The sequence below is a fragment of the Pezoporus wallicus genome, unplaced genomic scaffold (assembly GCF_028554395.1).
Source record: "Pezoporus wallicus isolate ANWC-B61680 ecotype Strahan unplaced genomic scaffold, APGP_CSIRO_Pwel_v1 contig_11996, whole genome shotgun sequence".
NCBI lineage: Eukaryota > Metazoa > Chordata > Aves > Psittaciformes > Psittacidae > Pezoporus > Pezoporus wallicus.
This window is the reverse complement of record NW_026641627.1, coordinates 559722-587012: the sequence shown is the minus strand read 5'-3', so window position 1 is coordinate 587012 and position 27291 is coordinate 559722. Positions and strand designations below refer to the sequence as shown.

The following is a 27291-nucleotide window of genomic DNA, read 5'->3' as shown; positions in this document are numbered from 1 at the left end:
CTCCTTAAGCGGTTTTACTTCTGCGCATGCCTCCAGCGGAGCACAGGTTGATGTGCCTTCCTCCCACCTGCCTGCTTTAGCATCTCTGTAATTGTTCTCTGCAAGGGAACAGCCAGTCCTGGGCTGGGCAGGTCACTTGGGTGTTCAAACCACAGGGGAAGGAGGAAATATCAGCTGCTGCGCTCACAACAAAGCTTTCCACATCCATTGCGGTGCTGCCAAAAGTCTACGGTGCAGAGAGGTGAACACGAGATGAAAGAGGGACACAGCCCTTGTGTGACCCCTCTGCAAGGGGAACATTTCACTCTGCAGAGAACAGACCGGGCGAGCAGATGCTTGGTCATTTCAGAAATGTGATTTTCTGTACCTGCAGCTTAAAACCAACGTGGTGCTTTACAGTGAAAGGCAACAGGCCAGTCCTCAGTGCCTGGCATGGTTTAGGCATCTGGGGGCCTTTTCAGGCTGCTGTTTGATTAGTGCAGTGAGCAGGTCAGCTCCTGGAAGCTGCTGAGTTCCCAAAAATCCCTGCAACCCATTAAGTCAGCAGTGTCTCAGGTGGGCATCTGGCACAGGGAGCGGACTTCAAATGAGCTGCTGGTGGTCAGACACTCCTTTCACCGTCCTCCTGTGCTCCCAGAGCACTGTCATGACTCATGATGCTATATATATATATTTATATAGATAAATTTGGAATCAAAGACCTATCAACTCATTAAAAATCTGCTTTTCCTGCCTGGCCCTGGGTTTGTGGATGCTCCTGCTGCTCTCACGTGTGCAGAAGCATTCTCCCAGCACTGGACAAGGAAGAGTGGGATTTCCTCATAGAATCATAGGTTTGGGTTGGAAAGGACCTTAAGATCATCTGGTTCCAAGGAGAATGATAATCCATGTAAAGCTCGGATACCCTGGGGGACAGTGTGTACTCAGAGCCCTTCCAGGGATGACTGCTGCAGGTTACTTGGGTTGAGAAGGGAGAGTACAGAGGTCCCCTGCCCAAACACAGGCTGGATGCCTTCCACCCCCCTTCTCACCCTCTGCACCTCTGGTTCCAGGAGAGAATGGGACTCCTCAGTCCCCGCAGGACACAGCCTTACAGATGGGTGTCTGGATGAGGTGGCAGTCAGCAGTCCCACTGTGTCCTGACCTGACCTACCGTTTATGACAGTGGGGAGTCCACTGCAGTGATTGAAAACAAATTTTGCAGCTCAGTGCCACTCCAGAAGGAAAGTGCTCTGAGAGATGCTCTCCCTGCCTCTTTGCTCTGAATTGTGGCTAGGATATATTCACGTGTCATCTGCAGTGCAAGAGAGTGAATTGCTTCCATAGCAGCTCCTTTATTTGCGGGGTTAATAGCTGAAGTTCTAAGGCCTTGAGAGCAGCCTATGGATCACAGCACTGTCCCCATTAGATCAGACGAGGCTTTTGTCAACCTCTGGTCACCACTCAATCTGCTAAGTGCATCCCAGGAGGTCCTGAGGTCCACCCACCTTTATGGAGCACAGGGACCCAGCATCTTGCAGGATCATTCTTTCAGAGATGAAGCTTTACTTCCTCTGCCTGAGATAAAAAATGTGGAACCCCCCCATCTTTTTCCCCTATAGCTGGTTCTCCCATTGCAGCACTGGAGACAACAGCAGCCTCCTTGCTCCCATAAGATCTCCCAGGAAGTCTTTAAGGTGACAGGTACCTTGTACTTAAAATGACCTCAGTATCTTCGCCTCAGGTGCCAATCCTGTGGGCCCTCAGAAACATCCTCTCTACGTACAAGAAGTGCTGAGCGTTTGTTTCTCTCTTTAGGTCAATATCCCGAGGATACCATCTGTGCCCACTGAAAGGAGAAACTTATATTCAGTTTTATCACCCTGTGTTGATGTTGTAATTCTATGGCCAAGTTTCCCCTGTTTTACTTCTGAATTGTATTCATTGTCATAGACCCTTGGATGAACTTTCAGTGAACAGCCCTGCAGTGTCTTGGCCATCTCTGTGGGAGATGAGGTTTTCTGAACTGACGAACATGTAAAAGAAGGAAAAGAAAGAGAAAGATGTGAAGAGAAACAAGAAATCTATCAGCAGCAGGAAGCCCCTGTTCAAGATATACATAATATATTGTTCTGCCACATGCAATTTATCTTCTGACATATGCTACTATGGCATATGGCGTATGTATAAAACGGGGAAATGCAGATTCAGGGCAGGCTGAGTTCCTGCACGTTACCACTTTTGATGGGGCTATTTTGCTGTAAGCATATTGAGGTTTAAGCAGAGACCTAAAGTTAGGCACTTATTTAAGTTTTGCTGAAGATGCATTGCAGAATAAAGGGACTAAATGTGAAACGGGGGTAGAGGAGGCATAGGAGAGGCATAGGAGGGATGCGGGGCTGTGCCAGAATCGCCATGGAAGTGATGGATCTGTTAACAGCCTATCCAAACAGAAATCCCCACTATCCTCAGAGAGCAAACCTCAGTAACCCAACTGCTAACACTCTGCAACTCCACAGCCAAACAAATGGAGCTGCTTCTGGCTTGTGACTCTTGTGCTTGGCAGACTATGTCCTTGTGGACATCTAAAGTAGACAAAAGAGGGCTGAGCCTCTCTGGGATGACGCTGCACAAGCACCCTCAACTACCCACTCTGCTCTCTCTGGTCAATGCCACTCACATCATTGGTGCTGGCCTTTTGGGCTTTCTGCTTTCACTTAATCACTGTGAGAGGCTGCCTTAGCAAGCCCTCCGAGGTGCAGTCGCATGCAGTCCTTGATGAGGTGGTCATGGAGGGACTCCAGCTCTTCCCCAGACAGCCTTTACACACGGACCTCGGGAGCACTGCTCCCACCACGCAGCTCCTGACGTGCTGGAGATGGGCATCACGAGGCTTGTTTGTTTCCCAGCGTGTTATTCACTGGCTTTATTTTCCAGCCAAGAGAGCTTTGCAAGTAATAATAAGAAAGGATGAATGGGATGGCATGGGATGATTAACCAGGATCCTCAAAGATGGGCCAGCAGCCCGGGTTACCAGAGCACAACCGCTTCGCAAACAACCGACTGTATCACACATCCTAACCTCTGCTGGGGAGGAGACACCCCTGCAGCCGTTTGCCCTTCACTAGATGAGCTGGCAATGATTATCCACACAAGCAAACAGCACAAGGAAGCCGTGTTTTCACCAGAAGTCTCTCCTTTTTTTTTCTGTTGTCATCGTCAGGTTTTTGATCTCCTTACACTAGAAACTCCTTGATTTATTCCTGCTCTCTGAAGGCATTGCCGCAACAGTTGGGATTTGATGCTGTTATAATCTTTCTGGACTATAAAAAACAAGTCATGTCTTTCGACAGCATATGGTTCCCCCCTTACAACAACAGACACCAGAACTTTCAATTAAGTTTCTGGAAGCAGCGCTGAAACACGCATGACTCATTTCAGAAGTGCACTAACAAGTGAAATGATCCCATTGCTTTTTGCCAGATCTCCACTCATCAGGAAACAAACAGTGTCTGATGCTTCTCTTTCTTTCCTTCCACACTGACGAAAACAACGCCCTTCTCCATCGGCACGGAGCTCCGGTAGAAACCGTCCAGCTAAATATTATAATATTTGATAATAGTCCTGCCAGCACGGAGCTGACTCATTTAATGTAATGTGCTGCTCCCTGAAGACTGCTTTTCAACACAGCAAACAATTAGCTAGTTCATTCATCCCAGCTTGAGAGTGGTAGATAGTTACAGGACCACGAATACTCTCCTAACGGGAGCTGATTTATCAACACTCGTAGTCGTTGCTCCTGTAATTAATCTTATGCTCTTTCCACACATGCTTTACCCCTGTGCTGACACTCTGCCCCCAGCTCCCAACCACTTCTTTAATGCTCAGAATGGCATAGAAATAGCTGTGATTTCTGGTCAGCACCACAGAAACGACCAGAGAAGATGAAGCTGTGATTCAGTGGCTCTGCTCTCCAGCACTCCTCTTTTTTCGGCCCCTGGGGCAAAGAGCAGAGATACTGCAGCCACCAGCCCCAGCTCCCAGGGGTCGTGGGCCAGCAGAGCATTGCTGCTATGATGCTACACATGCCCAAGCTGGTATCTACGTGCATGACCCCACACCAGCCCGTGGACCACATCTGCTTCCTCCCACAGCCATCCCAAGGGAGCCAGCACAGCCCCAGCGTGCCTGCAGGTGCTCCTGCTCCTGGGGGGAGCAAACCCCTGTGTGCCTCCACCTCTGGGTCCTGACTAACAACAGCGGCAGCATCCTTGTCCCCGATGCAGCGGGGAAGCGGCTACCACAGGAAAGATGATTTGTCCATGTGGTAAGCAAAAAGGGGTTTGGATCTAGTGGGAGCTGGGATTCCCAGCAAGAGGCTTCAGGAGCTGGAGGCGGGAAGCAATCGCTATCCCCTCCGGCACATCCTCCTGCCGCTGCGCTCCGCTCTGGCTCCTCCGTGCCATTATTTCTCTGACTCAGCAATCCTGCAGCGCCCAGGCACAGCCCAGCCATCCAGAGCCAGTGTGCTGCTGTTCCCTGACCCCCACCTCTGGGGCAGGCACAGCATCCCTGCTCCGCTTCCCAGCTGGTTTTGGCAGTGTGAACCCTTGGCTAACTCAACCCTGTGGTGTCACTCTCGTCAGACACTGCTCAGAAGCGCATGAGACACTTGTGTTCTCCAGATCACAGGGAGAAAATGGCAGATCCCTGGCAGCGAGTGTTTCTTTAGTCACATCCCTCCAAAGGAGACAGCTCCTGGGATTTTTTTTCCCTCTAGACTTGGTTTTCAACTGGAGATTTATTTTATTGTGTGCTCATTGCTATAATTATTGCCAGCGTGAAGACAATGACCTCGGCACCCAGACGAATGAATATAGCAATGAGTTCACCATCAGCACCCTTATAATTACCAACCAAATACGCACCATGGAAACCAGGAGAAAGGGGGGATGCCCAAGTAGGGATGGGAGGGACCATCACCGGTGCCCTAAGAGGACAGGGACACATGGGTCTGGCTGGCTATAAGGAGCCATCCTGCTGCTGCAGAGGCCTGGCTGTGCCTCCCCACTGTCCACTCTCCTAGGAGAGGGTAACATGGCCACACAGTTGCTCTTACTGCGCTTGGGGTAACCCCTGTCCCCACAGATGGGGCTGTTCACCCCAGGAACCGCATGGGATGCTTCAGGGAGACAGCCTGAGCCTAGCCCAGGAAGCCCAGCTCCGGCTCATTGCCCATTCCTGCTCTGCTCTCTCAGGATCCCCTCTTTGCACAGGCAATATCCACACTTCTCCTTGGCCAGCCCATGCCCACAGGTACGAGGAGGTGCCCCAGCAGCCCCCAAGCTGTGTGGCCCAACGTATTTCTCCAAGAACACTAAGGCAGAGCATCTGGTGCTGAGGGACTGGATCTAGTTGTGTCCATTAAATACCAGGTGAAGAGCTTTGGCCAGAAAGGGAGGAAAGTTCACTTTGGAAAGCATGGTACCGTTTTTAAGTGACCGCTTTTGTGGCAGCTGAAGCAGCTGCTCTGTTTCCTTTGCAGGTGCTTTTAAAAGCTCAGTGCTTGGCTGGAGTGGAGAGAAGCGAGGAGGAGAAGTCCCACCGTACCCTGCTCTGGTCCAAACACAGGCTGACTGTCAAATACACCAGCAAACGCCTGCTCACCTAATGCTGCATGCTAGAGGTATTGACCATTAGCACTGGATAAATGGGAAGGAATTGCTATCAGCTCAGAGACAATCCCCAGAGCGGAGGAGAGACAGAATTAACCAGCTTATTATTATTATTTAATGCCTATATTGTGAGAACAGATGAATAATTCGTTTGCAAGGCTCTGCATGCAAGGCTGTTACAAAGCTTAATTCATTAGTGCTTGTAAAGTGACTTGAACTCGTGAGATGAAAGGTGCCCTCTGAGTGCCAAGTACTATTACAGCTCCAGTACTGCGGATCTTTAATAAGGATATTGAATGGCTCCTCTGAGCCAGCACACTGCTTTTTAACTTCTTTATGGCTGTTTTCACAAGCACTATCCTAGAGTGGCAAAAAAACCCCAAAGTTGCAAGAAAAAACAGTGCCAGAAGAGTGCACACAGCTGAATACATCTGCAAACGCCCTGCAGGGCAAGGCAGAGGGGAGCAAGGCACCGCGGTGATGGGTGGAACGGGTGGACGTGGGTTGTAGGAACCTGACTGCACAGCCCATGGACTGGGGTGATGGCTCTGCCACACTTAGCCTCAGCTGTCACCAGCCCTGCCATGGTGACTGAGAGCTGTGACGGCTCTGGGGGTATCACTGGATGGAGGCTGACAGGGGGCAAGTGGGGAGAGAGGAATGCGATGGTGGAACTGGGGACTGCTGGAGGGGTTTCTGGCTCCCAATCAAACTGCCTTGATTGCTCCCCGTGCTGTTGACTCTGGCTGATGCATGGGGAAGCGACAGTGGGGGCCATCCACTGATCCGTGCCATCCACCCATCCATGACAGCCTGCGCTCACCTCTTCTGACAAGCAGCCAGATGATGGGTGAGTGGCAGATGCTTGATTTCCTTCCAGTGCGCTCCACAGCCATGCCAGGAGCCCTGTCCCCCTGCGCCTTCCCTGCTCCGCTCTGCCTGGACGCACAGGGTGGTGGTGGAGATGGTTTCCCCATGGAGGGTGATGGGGCTCACTCTTCCCTTGCTCCCAGGCCCGGGGATGCTGATCCCAGCTGAATGACTTCACAGCAGACGCGCTCGCATCCCAGTTTGTTTCCTGCAGACCCCTCCCTGCTCACCCTCTGCCAGCACAGTCGCTGTCAGCCCTCCTGCTCTCCTCGCTGGTGAGCAGATTTACGCTAGCTGACATGCTCTCCTTCCCCATGCAATGAGTGGACTTTTCATGGACTCCCTCTATGGAGATTCCATGACAAAATCACTTCTCTGCTCAGTGCAGCCACTTGCTCCATGACAAAGCCATTATAGCGCGGGCAGGCTCTGCCAAGCTCAGGCACCACAGACTGCACGTGCCCTCTTTGGAAAGCCTGCTTCCTTCACATTCATCTTCCTGCAGCTATTGTCACCCATTTATGAGGTGAGAAACTGTGGCCATGCGTCCACAGAAAACACAGCGAGGTGGGAAGATCTTTCCCTGTTTGAAGTTCCACCTCTGGCCTCTCTGATTGCTGCTGCATTTCCCATAAACTGTAATGGGGTTGGGGGGGGGAAGGAAGCTTTTTAAAACTTCCCCCTCAGAGGAGAGCAGAAAGTGTGGACAAAGCATGTGGAACACAACACGCCACCAAACCGGCTCCAAATGACCGGGAAAGAAGCAACTTCTTTTCATTGAGGGAGAAACGAACCCTCCAAAGAGGAAGCAGTGACCTTCTCATCTGCCTTCCTCTCTTCTGCCTTCAAATGTTGCTGCAAGCAGCAAAACTCCCTCATTATCTACAGAGGCAGCGTTCCCAAATGGCTCACTAAGGCACGCACAGTGCAGAAATGCCTGCCCAGCCCATGCGTGCTGCGTGGCTTGGCACGATGGGAGGGCGAGAGGCAGGGGATGAGCCTTGCCTCTGCTAGGGCTCCAGTGGAGCAGAGGACTCGTCGTTTGCCTTAATTATTCCAAAGCCTCTTTACTTGGAGGAAAATAAAATATTTATCAGACCCGTGGCTTTGGTAAAGGAGATTAAACCCAGATTAAATTTTTAGATGCCTGTAAAATTTAATTGGCATTAGTGTCGGACAATTTCTGTCCCTTTAAACTAAAAGGGCTTTTCTGACCAGCACTAGCCTGACCTCTGGGGAGCTGTCCCTTTCCAGTGTCCCCAGTGCTGCTCAGGGACCAGTTGGGGCTGGTGCCCCTGTGCCACCAGGTTCCCATCCTCATGTGACAGCACCAACCACCTCAAAGCTGGCAATGATGCTGCGAGCACAACCCTTTCACCATGTCCTGGGAGGACTCTGGAGCTGTGATACAGATGGGCACTGGAGAGGGATGCTCTGCTTGGGAGAAAGATGGAGCTGGTCATGCCTGTCCTCAGCAGGTTGGGGATTCAGGCCAACGTGCAAAGCCCATCTCCACCTCTGATGCAGTCACCCGATCGAGATGGCAGGGCCTCACAGCTGCTCAACACATGCCTTTGAAGGACACTGATCCTGGTAGATGTCTCCACCTCCCCTGAATTTTTTACATGGATGCAGCCTTCGCAACCTTCATTTTGTGATGGCCACTAAGCTGCCCTCTCCCAGTCCCCATTACCTACTGAAATGCATCCCTTCCCCAGATCTGAGCCTGGCTTGGCCCTCCCTTGTCAGTGCTCTTCTTGAACAAGGTGCACAGGACAATATACACCACCAGTGTGGTCCCTCCGTGGCAGGGGGACAAGCAAGGCTCACCCACAGCAACCGCACGCACCAGGGGAGAAGCTGGGGGGGACACAGATCAGATCCTAATGGCTAAACTGCTAATTATCCTTTGCCAGTCTTGCAGAAAACCTGCTCTCTCTCTCATCACAGCAATCTGCGCTCCTGCTCGCTCGCCTTTCAAGCCGTGCTCTATGTCTGAGTGAAAGCAAAGGATGGTTAAATTGTGCTGCTCAAAGGGATGGAGACCGAGTGTCCCGCTCAGGGATTTTCCCTTCAGGCAGCAGTTTTGTCAATGTTGTATTTGCCAGGCTGTGCTCTGCAGACACCCCGGGCTCATTTGCTCTGCCTGTGTGTTTTAGCACTCAGCATAGGTGGGAATTGAGCTATCCAGGCTTCTGCTCCTTGCTCTTATGCTCTACTTTTCCCGTTGATGCCAACAGCTTTGCAAAAGCTTGGGGAAAAGATTTCGCTTTGCTCTTATCCCTGGAGCAGGAACTCGCAAGCGCCAGGGAAAGAAATCTTAGAGAGGTTGAACCACAACCTTGAAACCCAGAGAGCTGGATTCAGGTCTGGCATGGCAGGAATAACCCAACAGCTTTACTTCCTAGAAAGATCAGGATCAGTCTGATGAGTTTTGAAACATGCCATATTTCCTCCTTGCTGTCCTCTGCTCCTGCACCAGCTCTCAGGCTTCCAAACCTACATGTGCTACCCCAATTCTCTGCCTTCCCCAGAGCGGCTGGATTTAATGGTTTCCTTTTTCAGCCAACCTTGTCAATGCAAAGAGTAGGTATTTTCATTTCAGGATTAATCTCCCCAACTCCACTCTTCCCAAAGGCTTACACAGGCATTAAAGAGGTAACTCTTTGCTTTCCGGCAGGCAGAAAGCCTCTCTGGCATCACCTGCCTGAATTAAACAGAGACATCAAAAGAACCTGTCAAATTCAATGTGACCAGACGGCGAGTGGAAGTCAGAGAAGCACCGAGGCAAAGCACAGACTCCGGCTGCTGCTGTGGCAGATTTAAAAGAGGACAAATCCTGCGGAGATTTTCCCCTTCAAGGGAAAAGAGGATGAAAGCGCACGGGCTCAAGCAGTCCCGAATAAGCAGGATGCCACTGTGCAGGATGAGGCTGGCCTGGCAGGCATGTGCTGCCCAGACCATGACCAGCGTTTCTCACCTGAGGCTCTCAGACCTGCTTCAGCATCAAACACAGCAGGTCCCTGCTGCACCCATGGGTCCGTGCTAGCCGATGCAGGAGGCACTGATGAGGGATGTGATGTGCTTGGTGTCTTGATGGAGAGCAGAGGCAGCCAGGGGCTCCTGGGGAACCTATGAGGGTTTTACTGGCCATGGTGAGCACGTGGCTTCCTCCCACTTCATTTCCAAGCAGTTCAGCACAACTCTCCAATCATAAACACACTTGCCCTTCCTGAATTGGGGCCACACTCCTATCCAACCCATCAGCCTGCAGGCAGGTTAGATATGCAGCACGAAGCTGCAGCGGATCTCTAAAGCAGACTGCCTTGATGTGAACTTACGTGCATATAAATCAGGCAGGCTCTGATACAGAAGGTTGCTATGACAGGGATACTTCAGAGTATTTCAGTTAATTAGTACTTAATTAACTTTAATGCCTTGAAAAACCCTACAAGCCATACAAGTTGGTCTGTGTGTTGTCACTCATGGGTCCCCACCTGTTTAGGCAGCTCACCCCAGCCAGTTCTTGCTTAAAGGGAAAGCTGCAAAGTGAAATGTATTATTAACTCGACCTCTAGAGTCCTCTCATCATGTCTCATGAGATGCTTTTTAATATGAAGCCTTGCAAGATGAAACGCATGGAGATGCCAGGGATGAAAGAGAGACTGTAGCATGGTGGCGTTTCAAGTGACTCCTGAGATCACTGATAGCTGGGGAAGGCTGAAGGGGCACAGCACAGTGGGGAGGGATGGCTCTGACAGCCCAGGGCATTGCAGGGTACTCAGTGCTTGCCCCTTCCACTGGGCTGGTGAGGGATCCATAGATGTCCCTGTGAGGCTGCAGGCAGGACCATGGGGGTTTGGAGATGGGCAGTATGAGCCTTTTCAGAGCACTGGCACTGATACAGGGGATGTGATGAGGACTGAGTGCTGGGTGAGGCGTCCCTACCCCTTGGGAGCTGTGGGATCCTCAGAACAGGAGGATGGAGCGATTCTCCCCAATCCCTATGGCAGATCTCAGATGCCACCACCCCAGAAGGACCCTGCAGGCAACAACCAGCAGAGAAGCCCAAGCTGGCACATGGAGGGAGAGGTCAGGAGAACAAGGGAGAGATCAAGGGAGAACAAAGTCCTTCAGGAGGAAGGACTGCAATGTGGTGGCTGCAAATCCACCAGATGGAAGCACACTGCTCATCCTCCTCTCCATAACAGCACCCTGAGCCCCGAGGCAGCTCGGGAGTAGATCTGAATGAATACGCAGCCTAAGGAAATATAAGGATAATGCCTAAAGACAGCAGCAGTAATTACAGAAACACTTCTTGTTGATGGGAACTCCCAGATTTACAACCATATCTCCCAAGAGGTAATTCCCCAACCACATGTGGTGACCACAACAGACTGGGAGAGGTGATGGGAGCCAGGCTGTCTGTGAGGCAGGCATGCAAACCCCACCAGCGTTGCTTCAGGGCACCCCATTAGCACACATTGCTCTGCTGGCTTTATACTGAATGCAAAAAACCAGCAACAGCTGGAGATTAAATCTAATTTTCCAGGGGAAAATATGAATAAACCAGAACATAGCTGCTGTGTGAATGAGTTTATCCTCCGTCAAACACTTGTCGTTGCTCTGGCATGGCCTCTGTCACACCGCAGGGGTTAGGGGATGTTAACAGGCTTTCCTCCGTTTGCTCTTCTGCCACAGCCAAGTGTCCATGGATGAAAACAGCACCGAGCGCTGCCACTGTGGCTGCAGGCTTGCAGGTGTCCAAGGCACAGAGCACAGGTATTTAATCATGGTCACTTCCAGCGAGGGATTCATTGACAGCCTGAGGACAAACCAATGCTTCTGCTGGCCTCTCGCAGGCACGTCTCCTGCAAGCTGCCTTCCCCGAGGGCTTGTGAGCAAGCTGCTGATCAGGGGCTATAGAGCTGAGCATGCCACTGGTGCCCCCAAACTGGTGACCAAGCCACATGTGTCTGGCAGAAGGGAGGAGCCTTCATTGTGCCCAGGGTGGGATGCTCACAGAGTGCCGGCCACTGCCTGCAGTGGGGTACCAGGCACAGAACCTGCAAGTACTTGGATGAGTGGCTCCCAAAAGCCAAGATGGCATCCGGTGGGATTCCTGATGGGTGCACACCAAGAAGGGCACTCAGGGTTTTTGCCAGGACCCTTCCAGCTGGGAAGGAGAACAAGCAGTGTGGGGAGAAGCAAGCACATGATTAGCTACAGAGCAGTCATGGACCGGAGAGCTGGAAGCACCCCTGTGGGGAGGTGGCACCGAGCTGGCAGCCTGCTTGCTTGCAGGTATGAGCCCAGAAGGATCCCTCACTGGACAAAACAGGTCCTAATCCTATTTTTAGGCTGTGGTAGTAAATGTGCCCTACAATACCCAGTGTAGCTCTTACAGAGAGAGACGTTGCGCACAGAAAAGGAAAAAAACATCCTGAGTATAGCAGCCAAATTGATACAAGGACTGGAGAGGATGACTTATGGGCAGAGACTAAGGGAATTTAATTTCTATAGCCTAGAAAGATGATGCCTGAGGGGGAACATGATAACGCTATATAAATATCTAAAGGGCAGTTGTATGAAGAAGGGGAAAAAAAAGTGACGCATGCACCAGCCGTGGGAGTGATGTGATGGACCACAGAAGGGAACAGTTCCCAAGGGAGCACAGCGGGCTGTTAGAGCCTGGTGGGCAGAGAGCAGAACAGCGTGTCTGGAGTCTGCACGTGGTTTGCAGCCATGGACAGGGCTGGAGCAAGGAGTCTGGGAAAGGAGCAGACTGGTACGAGCAGCAAGGGAGGTGTTCATGGCCCTCACGGGGATGGGTACCACTGCACAGAGCTCCCACGTGGCTCTCAGTGGCCAGGCAGTGCCAGATCTCCCTGTGCCCTTTGCTATCCCAGCTTTCCAAAGGATGCTCGAGGACCAGGGCATCCAAACCCCAAATCCTCTCTAGCCCAGCATGCCCAGAGCCATTTCCATTAGGAAACCCACCCCGGCAGCCCTAGGCTGAGGTCTCTTTTTGGGTGTCCTTGGGATACACGATGATGCCAACATCCCCTGGCCTGGCTGTTTGAGATCACAACCACCGCAGTGGCCCCAAAATGGAGACAGCAGTGAGGTACATTGATGTCTGTGTTCCTGCCTCTTTCCCTTCTCTTCCTTGCAAATTTGAGTTGTTTTCTACAATTACGCTGCTTCTTCTTCAAAAAAAGATTTTTCTCTCTGCCGTTGCCATGTGAAAAACCCACACAAACAACAGGAAAAACTGGCTACCTCTACGCAGAACCCAGCACAGCAACTGCAGAGCGACTGTCACACAGGCAGCAGCCTAAAAAAACAGGGAGAAAAATAGCTTTTTCCCTTCAGCCCTTTCAGACACATGACTTGGAGACTTATTATAGTAATAGCAGGCAAAAGGGTTTTTTCCTCAGAGGAGAGGCTGGCCTCTATTTGTTTCTTCTTTACGCCGATGATGTCCCTTCACCTATTTAAATGGCGTAGATGCTGCGTTGTTTAGAGCCAAGCAACCTCCCCAACCTTAGGAATCCCTCAGATTTGGGTCTTTACCATGAGGGAAGCCCACGCCGTGGGGCAGGGACTTTGTGAGACGGCGTTGGGTTAAACCTGCTGTTAATTGCTCTCTACCTATTACAGCAAACGTGCTTGGCTCCGAGCCTGGAGCATTCCTGGTGAACCACCGGTTTACCAAGCAACGTGGCGCTGGCACCACTGCTGTTCTCCTCCTCCAGCCTAGAGAAGAGCCAGACAAGGTCTCACCATTCACATCCACCACCCTCAGCACCCCTGGGGTCACGCAGTTGGGAGGCAGGAGTTCCGGCTAAAAATAAGCCTTTGGGATGATTGTCCTTGTATTTGCTTATCTCCAAAGGGCTTAAAACAGGGACACTTTTGGACCTGCACACTGTCAAGTGCATCTGTAACTCCCAAGTTACTAGGAGTAGGTGAACCTGAGATGCTGACACTCCTCTGAAGCACATTGCCCTTTAATTCCCACCCAGCCAGCTGTGGGTTGTCATGGAGACTACATCTGTCACCGTTTGTTCACAGGTTATTCAAACCCAAACCAGACAGACCTTTCCTGCTCGGGCTGTGCCCACCCCAGACTTCGCTCTCCTCTTTTATGCCAGGAAGGTGGGTGATTCCCATTGGAAGGGCCAGAAGTGCTGCCGAGCAGCCAGAAGCATCTGTCTGAGCCAGCCCTCCTTCCTCCTGACCTGTGCTGGAGGGGACACAGGGAGTTTTGTACCTGGAAGGTCCTTCAGCCCCGGTGGGCTTGAAGTAGGGATGGGTATTGGCCCAAGGGCACAGATGCCCATGCTGAAGTTATCCTGATGCACACCAATGACTGCTCTGGAATTCCATCTCTGCACAGGACAAACCCATGCCCAGCACTGCTGCAGCTGAATGCAAAGTCATTCTGGGCTTGACTAATCCCTTCCCTGTCCAAGACTTCATGTGATGGTCTCTATATGGGTTCTCCCTACATCTCTGCGTAGAGCCCAAAGACTGTGAACCACCAGCTCCTTCTCTCCTGTGCACACATCTGGCAGGATCCTCACCGAGTGCCTCACTTTCCGTTTTGCCCTGCTGAAGCAGCTTGCAGGAGGACTGCTAATGCCACTTCACTCATTCCTGGATGCCCTGTGGAACGCAGGGACAGGAGGTGCTGCTGAGGCAGTGCACTCTGTGTACCACCAAACAGCTGTGGGATGACTTGATTTCCAGCAGCCAGGGAAGGGGGAAGAGCATTTCCATGCCCGGGTGAGGCAGGTAATTTATAGCCCAATGCTAAAAAGAACAACAGTGACAAAAAAGAGATACCAGAGCAAGCGTCACTCTTCATTTAATCCTGATGGATCTGTTCTAGCAGAGCAGTGGATAAAGCGGGCTGCAAACGTGTACATTTCCCGGGGCCATCCTCAGACACCTTCAGTTCCGTGATTCAGAGCTCTTTCCCCTGCGCTGCCCTTGCTCTCCAGCCTCAGCACAGATCCTCTGGGGACAGAGAGCACACGAGCTCACACCCGCTGCCGAAATGAGCCCAGGCCCATTCAGCATCTCTCCTGGGGGCTGTTTAAAGGCTCACAGAGGAAAGGAGTGGAGGTTTTTCAGAGCATGCTCTGGAGGGTGTAAGCTGGAATGGGAAAATAAGGCAGCTTTTGGTCTGGAGCATGATCCACAGGGATCCTCAGGGGCTGAACCAAAAGCCGGACCTACAGTAGTTTTCTTGGTAGCCCGTAAAGGCTTCACTGCCTCATTCTCCAGAGCCACATCACTTTCCTTTATTACTTCACTTTGATTTTAGCTCTTTCAGTTAAACTAAAAGAGAGGTGGGCTTGTTATCTGACCTGAAAACCACTTTACTGTCCTGGAGGGTCCTGGGCCATAGGCTTCAATCAGGGCACTCCTGGGCTACTTCTGGGCTTTTACTTCCAGTGCACATAGCACTTTATATCACTGCAGAGCAACGGAGAAGCAAATGGGCTTAAAGAGACCCAGGGACAAAATACCCTGTGTGTCTGGTCAGTGGGAACTGAGCACCGCTGAGGTGCAGGCAGAGGATGGCATGTCTGAGCTGGACCAGCCTGGCACAGAAGGACTGTGCCAGTGAGCGGATCTAGATCAAGACCATGGAATAAGCTCCATCACTTCCCTGCAATAGGGAATCTTGCCTTCTTCACCCTCCTCAGCCCCAGTAAATGCTCATACTCACGGCTCTGCAGTGGGGAGCAGAGGTGCACCCTGTACCCAGGCGAGTCCCTGCAATGCCCAGTTGCTCAGCCTGGGCAGAGGGACACGTCTGGTCCCACCTCCTACCTGGTGCCAAGAGGGATCTGTTCATTTCCAGCCCTTATTTTCCTCCATGGCTGCAAGACCCTCTGCCATCTGGGCACTGATCACAACACATCCTGCCCCTTTCTGTCCCCGAGCCTAGCCCAGACCTCGCTGTTTACAGAGGCTGGGCGAAGCTGAGCACACAGAAGGGAGTGGGAAACGCGGGCAGGCATTTGCAGAGCTGTGGCCGGGAGGGTCTGTTTGAACATCTGATTAGATGGCAGCCAACCTCCTGAATGGCAAAGCTACAGCCCTGCCACCCCCTCGAGACATCGGGCCATGCCTGGGTTGCTGTCTGATTCCGATCTACATAATTCATCATAATCCTTCAAACTGACTCAAGCAACGAGGTTCATTGCACAGCTCACTGGATTCAATCCACCACTCCAGCGGTGCTAACGAAGCTAATGGCATAGGCAGAGAAGGAACACATGCATAGCTAGGAGGCAGAGATAAAGCACTAATCCGACCATATGCTTTCAACCCTCTTCCACCCTCACCCCAATGCCCTTTTGCAGCACTGGGGACACCAAAACCAGTGGGAGGAAGGAGAAGGGAGGACACCGTTCCCTTTCATGGGTGGCCCTGAGTGCCTGCACCTCTGTGCAGACCTTTGGGTTGGAGCCGTGGGCAGGGAAGGACACCAGGTGGGAACTGGGATTCTGGATGGGGACAGAACAGCTCCTGCTTAGAGATGTGGCATCTGGTCTGGTGTTTGGGTAGAGTCCATCTACCCCAACCTGACACAGGCTGACATGGCACCAAACCTTGTGTGTGTGCAGCATCCCAGTAACACTCCCCTCTGAACACCCTCCCACCTGCCTGGCACTGACCCTTGCTATCAGTAGCAGTGACATTCACCTGGGGTGCAGCCCCATGCTCCCCTCTACCTCACCCATGGCCTCAAGCCAAGGGAGCAAGGGGCAGCGGCAAGCAGAGGATGAAAAGAGCTCACCTATTTGGGGAGAGCGGGATGGAGATGAGCCTGCCAGCCTGCTGGGGCTCCCGATGCACATTCCCTCATGGGAGGGACAAGCAACACCCACTTTTCTGTCAGTTTTCAGCTGTGGAACTGGAGCTGGACTTCATTACAGCAGCCAGCACAGGGATGCCAAGCACATTGCTCCCTGCTGGGGCATCACCACAGACCTTCAGGTGCAACCGAAGAGGGAAAGCGAGGAAGACACTAAATGCCCCATCACAGTCTGGGCAGGGCACTGGGTGGGAGGAGGGCAAAGAGCTTGAAGAGGATGAGTGTTCTGTTAGCGAGCAAGGGGATGGGGATTGCCCTCTCTCTGCCGGGAGGCTGCCAGGATGAGCCCGAGCATCCACAGCTCCTTCTGCCTCCGTGCTGGGAGGAAAGCAGCTCGGGAGAGCCAGGCACACAGCTACCAGCCCTCTGGGAACAGCCCGCTCCACTTCAGAGCTGCTGAAACGGGGCTTGAACCATCAGCCAGGAACCAAATCGCTCAAGACCTTCAGCCCTCAAAGCCCAGCCGGTGCCTGCACCGAGCCGGCCACAGGAATCGATCCCCGCCACTGCTGCCTTTGGGATGTGTCAGCAGAGAAAGGTGCTCTGCAGAGGCAAAGGCATTCAGAGCCCAAATTAGCTGCACTGGGCTCAATCTGAGATTTTGACAGCGGATGCCAAATTTATTTCCAAACGCACTCTGGAAATGTCACCGTGCTGGTCGGAAGGAATCGGGTACATGCTCCCTTTTAAATAGAACCAAGCATATGGGAGGAGGATGATTAGATCGCTTCCAAGCTGCCAAATTTCTTTGCTGCAGCTAAAAATCTTCCCCAAAATGTCCCAGCCCACAGTGTTTCTGAGCACTGAAGTCTGTGCCGAGACTTTTCCATTGACAGTTGTGCTCCAAGCAAGAAAACACATCCCTCCAGTGTGCTCCTGGCTCTCAAGAGGCTGGGGGTCTCCTGCCTCCTCTGGCAATCCAGAGCAGCTCCTCCCCTCCCGCCACCCTATGCTGGGGAAGGGGCAGTTTCCCTCTCAGAGCATCCCCTCTCCTCAAGGCAGCACCCACCTGATGAGGGCAGAGCCTCTCAAGGAGGAGCCATCTCCCTGCTAGAGCCTGGGTGGCATCCCCCTTATCGCAGCCATGCAGCCCCCGCTGCACTGAGCCCCCCCATCCTCTTCCCAGCTCTCCCAGGAGCCCAACGCATCCCAATACAGAGCAGCAATAGCAGCCCAGCAGCCATCTGCAGACCAAGAGGAGAGCAGTGAGAGCCCCCTTAACTCCTGGGAGATAACTCCTGGGCTTTCATGTATGGCTTGCTCCCTTCAATGCCTTCAGGAGCTGGCACTGCAGTGCTCCCAGGCACTGGCAGTGGGTCTCTTCCAAGCCATGCTCTGACTATTCAAGGTCCCAGCTCAGTGTGACAGCACAGGACGGAGAAGTGCTCCTTGTGCTCCCACTGCCTGGGGATGGGACTGAAGCCCTGCATTCAGCTGGGTCTCAGCGGAATGAGGGTGGGAGGAGAGATGGGGATGTGCTTTGGGGCTTGTCAGTCAGCACTGCAGAAGCACTGAGGGCTCCTGGAGCCAAGCACCAAGGCACTTCCCTGCGGATCATCCACAGGGTCAGTGTAAGCCACCACAGCCCACTTTTGCCAGGCTGGAGGCAAGGCAGCAGCTCCGTGATGTCCTTCACTGCAGCCCCATGGAAGGAATGACCTTGGGATCACCCAAACCTTTCCTGCCCCATTGAGAGACCGAGAAGGGCATAAATAGAAGGAAGGGGGGTTCCTTCTCTCTGTAGCTGACACTAAAGCTTCCCCACGGAGCAGAGAACACGGTGGCCTTTCCAGGAGAGGAAAGGTTTCTAAACCTGGATGACGTCCCCTCCCACTGAACCTGATTGAATTCCAGCCAGCCCAGCATGGTGGACAGCCAAGGTGAAGCACACACTGTCCCTTCCAAACCACCCATCCTCAGCTTCCCAGCAAGAAAGCAAAGTATGCCCAGACCTGAGAGGACCAAGCAGTGTCCTCCCTCCTGCTGGAGGACTAACCTGCGACACCTCAGCATCCTCCAGGCCCTCTCATTGCCATTGCATCCACCCAGTCTCTCTAGTTACACATGCATCACCGACACAAAATTCTCCCTGCCTTACATCTGCTCTACCTCCTCTGTAGTGTTTTCCATGCCCAGGACTCCAAGTGAAGCCATCAGTCCTCTCCCTGCTCAGCAGATGGGGAAAAATAAAGCATGTTGCAATGAGACAGCAAGCCCCAAAGCAGCTGGGAGCAGAGCATCACCTTCTCCATGGTCCCTGGGCAGTGCCTGACCCCTCAGGGCTCCCTGTCTGAGCAGGTCCCAGGGGGAGGAAAGCCCAACTGCCAGGCTCAGGGTCCCAGAGCCAGGAGCTGCCCCAGAACATGGTGTGAGGCACTGGGCCCAGAGGGCACAAGCAGGAGGACCTGAGCCCAAGCAGTTAAAGCAGAGTGGCACAGCTGCTCCCAGCTCTGCTCTCAGCCCACACGCTGCTGAGTGGCGGGTGGGAGGTTTTTCTCTGCATTGCAAATCCCTTCTTATTTGAGTGCTGCAGTGCTGCTTGGAAGGAAAACAACCACTCCGGAAAGCGAAAGGGGTCCAGAGCAGCACTGGCACCTTCTCCTGCCCAAGGCAGGTTCTGGAACTGGCCCTGGGAGAGCTTGGCTCTGTAGATACAGCTAAAGCTTCCCTAGGAAATGCTCTGGCTGGAAGCAGCAACCATCCATTCCCGTTCTCCTGTGCTTGTCTCTGGCAAACATAGCCCCAGCTGAGCTCTCTTCAAACCTGGGAAGCGGGAGGCAGAGGGAAGAAGGCTTCCAGGTCTGCGGAGGCTGCCTGGCAGCAGAACAAGAGCTGTGAGAAAGGGTGGGAGCAAAGTGCTCCCGGCGCGTGGCTGCAGCCCCTTTGCGGCGTGGGCCAGAGCACTGCTGGGGGTGTCAGTGCCAGGCAGATGCACAGGCAGTGCAGCAGCATCCCCTCTGCTGGACCGGCACCCAGGATGGGAGAAAACTGTTCCCTTTTCGGCACATGGTGCTGGGAGCTGCTCACTTCTGCCTGGGCTGTGCTCTGAGCCCCTGGGAATGCGGCTGCCCCTTTCCCAAGGGAGTGATTTCATGCTGCGAGCTGTTCGGGTTGTTCATGGTCCCAACCTATAGGTGCATCTCCACACATGCACATCTCCAACACGCAGAACCTGCCTCACACACCCAACAGCCAGTTCTCTTGCCAGGAACACAGCACTACTGGGCTATGGATAATCCACAGCAAAACAACCCACATGTTTCCTGGTGCACCAAGTATTTGGGAGCCACCTTACTCGATATTTGCCACCACTATACAGGGAAAGAGAACTTGGGTTTGTGCTACTTAGTCCAGATGCTCAGGGACTGATGAAGTGTGGAAGTCCAGGGACAGTGTCCTCAGGGTCCTTTACAGGCCTTTTTGGGGGTTCAGCCCCTGAGTGAAGAAGGGAACAGGAGCACCATGGAGCTGAGATTCAGTAAATGTGTAGGGGGGTTTCTATAGAGAGCCCATTTACACCAGGGAGCCTCTCATGTGGAAGGCATGCTGCTTCTAAAAGACACGACTCTTCCTCCTTCCATTCCCTTGGAAACCAAGCAAATGGGGATGCAGAGAGGGAGGTGATGCTCTTAGGAGGGCTCTTACTAAGGAACAGAAAATGCTGCACCCTTGGTTCAGTCCACTTGTTCCTAATGGGACTGTTCATGCTGATGAAAGTATAGGAGGAGAAAGGGAAGAAACGAAACAGAAGCCCCTAAGAATAAGGTACAGCAATCCCCAGCAGCAGGGGGATGTGCAGGGTCAGGAGCTGCCAGATTCACCTGGCCTTGGCCAAGCTGGCCCTGCAGGTCTGGCTCTGCAGTCAGTCAGTCCCACCTCCCCACCACAGCATCCTCCTCTTCACCTCTGTGAATTTATTCAGCTCGACTGTTTAGAGCAGCCATCCACTCATCCGTCCATTTATCCATCCACTTGGCCATCTGCCCCTCCATAGTTTTGTCTGCACACAGCCCAGCTCCATCGGCTGGCTGGATTGCTGTTTGTCAAGGAAGGTAGCCAGGCAACAGTTAGGAACTCCATGTATTAGCTCCTGTACGTGTCTGGGGGTTTCTCTACAGGGAAGAAGGTGTACTCTACTTCTGTGCCAGCCAGAAGATGGATCTGCAGGTGCCTGGGCACTGACACTGCTTTGAACATCTGTGGCCTGGGGCAACAGACACCAAGCCTTAAAATCCATCCTCTGCCTTTATCCAGGCTCTAAGCTCACAAGCTCCCAGGAGGAGCGCAGACGTCTCCATCAGTGGCCTTCAGCAAAACCCGAAACAATCCCACAAGCTCATCACCTGCACGTCAGGTTTCATGGCTCCATGTTATTCATGTTGCCCTGTGCTAGTGATCTCCAGGCTGAGCACAGCTCAGAGCATCCTGCCCTCACCCCTACAGAAACACCACTGCTCCGTGCTGCACTAAATGCTTTGGGAAAGGCAGGTTCTCAGCCACGCTTGGTTACGGAAGTGCTCAGGGAATACGTTCCTCTCTCAGGAGGAAACATAGAGGGTATGGGGCAGATGTTGGGCTGAACAGTGTCAACAGCTGTCTTTTCATCCTCTTCCACCACCTCCATCTGTACTCAAAGAAAGACTTTGGGAGCAGGGCCTTTGACTTCCCAAACAGGCTGGATCCTGATTTTGACCCAAGCCCTGGGATTGTCCTGCTCCCGTTTACTGGCAATACATTTGAGCTCTTGATTTCTCAGTCTATAGGCAGTAGGAGGATCACCACGATAGAGCCAGACTCTGGTGGAAGGGGTTGTTTTGGTTCCAGATTCCCTGGGCAGAAACACAAATGCAGAGTGAGACCAGAGCCCTGATGAGACATGAGAGAGACAGGCGCTCACACCTGCATTTCCTGGCGCTTTCAAGAAGGGTTATTAAAGCAGAAGCCCTGACTACTGACAAGAACCAAGTCCCCTTCCTGAAGACACGTTTCATTGAGCGCCACGCATCCCACCGCTGTGCTCTGCTCCTTCAATGTGTCCTTCCCAGTGGGAAGGCAGCTCTCACTGCAGGGAGATGCCCACAGCTCCTCCCTCCTTAGCATCACTGAATCATCTCCCTTGATGCCAACCCACTGCCTGGCCACACTATAAAGGATGCAGGAAGCCAACCCAGCAGTGCAGCTGTGCATCCCCACAGCCGGGCTCTCCTGAGCTCTGCCATCCTGGCACATCCCCGCTACGTGTGGCACCCCACCTCACAGACAACACAGCATCTCCAAATGCCACCATGGAGTTCACCACCATAGCAGCACAGGGGGGGACCTTCCAGCCACACAGGCAGGGCTGTGCACACACATCTTGTGCACACATCCTTAGCCCTGACCACTGAGCCACACAGGAACATGAGCAAGCATCTCACACCCAGGTCTGAGAGGAAGAACCCGGCCTGTCTCTGCCCCCATGGCACAGTGTCCCCAGTGAGCCAGGCTTGAGGAGTTTCTTGTGCCCCCCTGCCCCACTGCCAGCAGGACCGTGGCTGCCTGGGCACAGGGGGTCAAGCTGCAATTCCTCCTTCTCAAGCACCCCTGCTGTACCAGAGAACCTGGCACATGGCTCTTGCCTCCCAGCACTTCCAAGGCAGCGATGTGGAAGTTGGCATCAGCACTGCGATTCACCTTCCAATTTCCAAGGAGCTCCTGCGTGCCAACAGACTGCCGGGGGGGGCATTCCTCCCCATCACCTCTCTGCTCAGGAGCTACAGAAGAGGCTGGGAGGCACAGAGGAGGGAGGCTGGGCACACGCAGGCTGGAGGTATATGTGAAGTTTTATCCTCACCCTTTCCTTGCAAAATAGAGAAGGGAAAATAAAAAGAAGAGAAAAAAACAGCCAAATATATAGCAAACCCAACAACTCCAATTTCTATCCTAATGAATAAATGAAATGCATCCCAAGAGGTAATTAAGTGCTTCAAACCAAACATGTATTACCTCCATAAAGCAAAATGCAGAGAGAAATCGAGCAACTGCAGTTAAGGGAGAGGCAGATGAATGCTTGCTGGGCCGTGGGGCAGCAGGAAGGGCAGCCAGGGCTGATGCTCTCACTGTGGTGTGCAGGTTTCATGGCAGAGGGGCAATAACTCAGTGTGGAGGCCTCCCAACACCCAGGAGTGTTCCCAGTGTTCTCCTACCCTAAGGACATCACTCTCCCCTGTGCAACCATGGACCTTTGTGCCCATGGGGACTGTGACCATTTGCTCTCAGGTCTCCCTTCCCAAGTCAGGCACCAGCTTTGTTTCACCCATCCTCCTGGGTGGAACATCCAGGATATACTCAAGCCCATCTGACTTCATTTCCTTCTGCCCCTGTCCTTGGCAGTGGTGGGAGCTGCCTGGAGCATTGCTGGGTCTCAGTCCTCACTAACCCATGTGCTCAGCTTGTGTTGGCAGCGTTTGCTGTTTGTGCATGTGCTGTTCAGGGGAAGGCTGGAGGTCTTTTCTGCAGTGCCGAAGGGGATGAGGTTGTGGATGTGCATGACCTCGATCCTCAGTCCAAGACAGTAGCGCTCCCAGGTGCACATCCCATCCCTCCATGTGTGTATACTCAACCTCCATGCCTGTCCCCATGGGTTTGACTGAGCTGCTGGTGGAGCCAGTGTCACATCCTAGTACATGGCAGGAGATCTTTCCTGACATGGGGAGGGCATATGGTTTATTCCTCCATAGGTTTGCCCTGCTTTTTCACCACCTCTCAAGTGTCTGCTGTTTTCAAAACGAGTTCCTTCCCAATGGACCTTAGCATCTGCAACAACACTGATTGAATCCAGAGCCTTGCCCTTTGCACAAGCTCATCTCCCTCCTTGGAGCAGAAATGCAGGTCTTCCATGTGCTTGAGAGGGCTGCAGCTATTCCCTGCAGAAGCATGCTCCTCCAGCTTGCTGGAGGGGGTCAAGCATCTGCATCCTCCTCTTGCCCACCCAGCCCACGGAAGTTGGGGACCCTGCCCAGCATCACAGCATCACTCAGAGCAGACACCGTCACAGCTCTCCCCAACCTCAGACACATCTGTAACAGAGTCCTCCAGCCACCCTCTGCCCCAGGAGACTGGGGCCATGCCAGCACCTTGTATCAGCTCTCCTGTGCACCCCAACAGCCCCCCATGTGCCCTGCCAGCATTACTGCAGGTATTTAGAGTCACAGAATAGTTAGGGTTGGAAAGGACCTTAAGATCATCCAGTTCCAACCCCCTGCCATGGGCAGGGACGCCTCACACTAGACCGTGTCACCCAAAGCTCTGTACTTCACCTTTGCTGCTGCTCAGTGCTCAGGCTCTTTGCCTCTCTCAGCATCCTGAGAGAGGAGAAGCCCAGAGCTTCCCAGCGCCCACAGGCTCCTCTGGCCTTTCTCCCCAAGGAAACCCCATGGATGAGGACCGGGATCCCTGCCTCAGGCCCTGCTGGAGCACTCACAGTCCGGATGCTGCTCTCCGCAGTGACTCTTCTGCTGTCATTCGCGAGCTGGGGGCCGGTGGTGGTCCATGCGCTGGCTGCGGGCTGGGCAGAGCCGGGCAGCAGCACTGTGGCCGTGCTCAGCAGGCTCCTTGGGCTGCGGAGGCAAAGACAAGTGTGAGTGCAGGAGGCATGGGTTAACCCCAGTCCCTTCCCTGACACAGAAGAGTCGTCCTCCTCCAGTGCTGGAGGCACCCAGACTCCAGATGTGTCACCACCTCTCAGGTTCAGAGTACCCCCGTACCCAGCATCTCCCACAGGCACACGTCTGCACCAGCCCTTCCTGGCTCCCCATGTGCTCCTGCCTTCCCTAGAACACACCAAGGGCAGCTGACCCACAGGATGCCCACCAGAAGAACTGGGAGAGCCCTCACAGGTAGCCACCCATCCAGACAGCAGTGGTCTCAGCTCCCCAGTCCCTCACCAAACCAAGAGGCAGGGGCAAAGATGGAACTCAGCAGGGATTCAAGTCCGTCCCTGGCTTCTCCAGCCCTGCTCCAAGCATGGCCATGGACTCACGAGCTCGTGAGGAGCAACCAACGCACCATGAATGCGTGGCAGTCACGTTGCTGAGGTCAAATCCCCAGATGTCACCATACCCCTGCTGGGGTCCTGTTGCAATGGACAGTGCTGTTCCCCTGACTCCAGGGGCTCCATGGACTAAAGAGTGGGCTCCAGCTTGATGAGGGTGTCCAGGAAGCTCAACAGACTCCATCACGGTGAGGAACTCACCCTGCTCCAAAGCAGACCTTTTTCCTTATGGCTGTTGGTGTATGTGGGACATCACACAGCTGCTCAGAGGAGAAATGGGGTCCAAGCCAAAACAGTCAGATGTGCCACCAAGCTAAAGAACGGGGCACCTTCCTGCTGCTTTCAGTCAGTGCATCTCACTGTGGCAGTGACATGCACATCTGTCCTCCCCATGCCCTTTGAAAAGAGCAGCTTACACTCAGATCAGATTAGAGGAAGAAAACTGCATTGCAAATAAATCCAGGGAGGGAACTGACTGCCTGGGCTTTAATCTGAGGGGAGCCTTCAAGATAAGAGCATTAAGAAGTGAGGATAAAGCAGTCTTGGTGCAGGAACGGTCTGAGCTGGTTCCTAGTCTGGGAAGCAGCACAGCAGGGATGGCTGTGGTGTGTCCTGGCACTCGAGGGCAGCTCAGCACATTCCTTCAAGCATGACCTGTTCTTCCAACCCCAACCGTGCCCAATGCATGGGACAGGACCTCAAAGCACACACAGCCTGGTACAGGTTCTTGTGCACTCAGCTGACGAAGCCCTGGCTCAGTGCACACAGCTTCGTGGTGCTCCTGAGGTGAATGGAGACAGCCCCGCAGGTCGGTGTAAGTAATTGAGGAAAGAACATTTGTAAGGCAGGAGACGGCTGGATTAAAAAGGTGAAGCCCAAAAAGCAAATGAAAAGAGAATAATTGGTGATGGATGGGAGAGCAGTACCTGAGCCCAGCGTTTTCCTGGGTACTCTGTTGAACAGCAGCAAGACAAGAAGAGCTCAGATCAAAGCATTGAAAGAGCCTGAGCAGCCATGGGGGCTTGCAGGACCTATTGCAGCTGCAGGGGCACAGTGAGCTGCTGAGCTTCTCAGCCTTGGTGGGACACCCTGATTCTGGTCCTGCAGCCCATGCCTGCTCTGCTGGCCAGCATTAAGGTCACTGCTTGCAGAGGCTCAGCATGTGGAGGTCTGCAGGGTGACCATTACTGTGGGTCCAGCACAGCCCCTCCTGTGCATCTCCTGCTGAACCGTGTCCTGTCCTGCACAGCAGAAATCCCCAAACATCTGATGCGTTCTTCTTGAGGGCATTTGGAGAGACCTCGCAGAGCACACTATAAAGGTCATTGCTGCAGTTTGCTGTGTCAGTTGCTGCTGGTCAGACAGCTGGCTTGGCAAGGGAGAAAAGACATTTGGGTAGAAAGAAAACATATTGAGTTCATAAGACAGAAGAGCTCAAAATTCCTGTTTCTGCACCAGGTGCTAAGCAGGTACTGACCACCCCTGCAAAGACAGGGGCTGTGGGCACCAGGGGCTGTGGTACCCTGAGAGCCTCAGGGTAAGCCCCGTCCATGGTGCACACCAGCCGGCACAGCCCAGGAGCCAGTCTCCCCGCACTCAGCTTCCCTTTTCCTCAGGATCAAGGCAGTCTCCAGTAGGTTCCAATTCTGGCTTCCTCAGTCCCAAACACTAACCAGAGCCTATTCCTCTAAAACACAGCTGGCACTGAGTGCAGATGTGACTGCCTCATCCCGAGCACGTCACCCGCTACAAAGCAAAGCACAAAGCCCTGCTTGCTTTTCCTTATAGAACTTTGCTCCAGTGTCCTGGACAACCCCAGTATCCACAAGACCCTGAGGCAAGCCCCGAAGCATTTGCCAGTGGCAGGAGCTTTCCCAGACTGCAAAGTACATATGGAAAGTTTCATCCCAGCTCCGTCATTTCCCAGTGGAGTGAGGACAGTGGCATAAGCCTTGCCCAGGGTTGCCCACATGCAACGCAGAGAGGGGTTGTATTGCCCCTGCTGTTAATGCTCCATCACACCACAGATCCTACTTCCGTACAACACCAGTAAAAAGACCTTCCCCGGTGTGTCTGACGAGCCCTACATCTGCCTTGCAACCAGGTACTATGAGGCACAGAGGGGTAATGACTTGCTAAAGATCACAGGGAACCAGGAGAACACCCAAGGATGGAGCTTGTATGTCCTAAAGCCCAGACTCTTGGCCTCCTTATCCAGCACACAAGCAGTCTGGGAGCCAGAGCAGCCCCAAGAGCATCCACCTCAGAGGGATGGGCACTCTGGGCAAGATGGCACTTGGTTTGTGCAACACCATTCCCTGAGGAAATTCTGGTTTCTCATTAGCATACTCTGGGCAGCAAGATGAACACATCAGGCCATAATGCAGCCTTTGAGGAGAGCTGCCAGGATCACTGGAATCACCCACAAAGGACTTAAAATCCATGCTGGAATAGTAGTGCCAGAGTCCAGCACACAAATACAGCAGGATCCATGCTTGGGAACACTGGTGCTGGGGTCTGAGCAACCAGCTCCTTCCTTCCTTCCCCAAGTCCCAGTACTGCAGAGGGAATAAGCTCTCCAGAGGAGAGGCACTGCTGCTCCCTTCATGGGTCAGGCTGGATTTGGGTGTTAATAAGCTGGAAAGGACGGGGAAGATGTATTTCAGCAGTTCTTCAACTCCAGAGGTACTTCAGCAAAGTAAATACCCCATAAAATGTTCATCCAGCAGCTATATTGTAGTGCACAGGTTCATTCACCTCTGTTCCCAGCGCTCTCCTTCGAGATGAGGAATAACCATTCACACTGCTGAGGTTTATGATGGAAGCACACTCAAACC

At 53.1% G+C, this 27291-nt stretch overlaps 1 protein-coding gene across 5 annotated transcripts in view; it reads right to left on the bottom strand.

The window, feature by feature from the left end:
- The window catches only part of DLGAP4 (DLG associated protein 4), a 126682-nt gene that overhangs the window by 81799 nt on the left and 17592 nt on the right, over positions 1 to 27291 (bottom strand). For all 5 annotated transcript variants that reach the window (XM_057424670.1, XM_057424672.1, XM_057424673.1 and 2 more), the window contains exon 2: positions 23885 to 24020. The gene's annotated coding sequence lies outside the window, so the exon portion shown is untranslated. The remainder of the gene's footprint in view (positions 1 to 23884; positions 24021 to 27291) is intronic.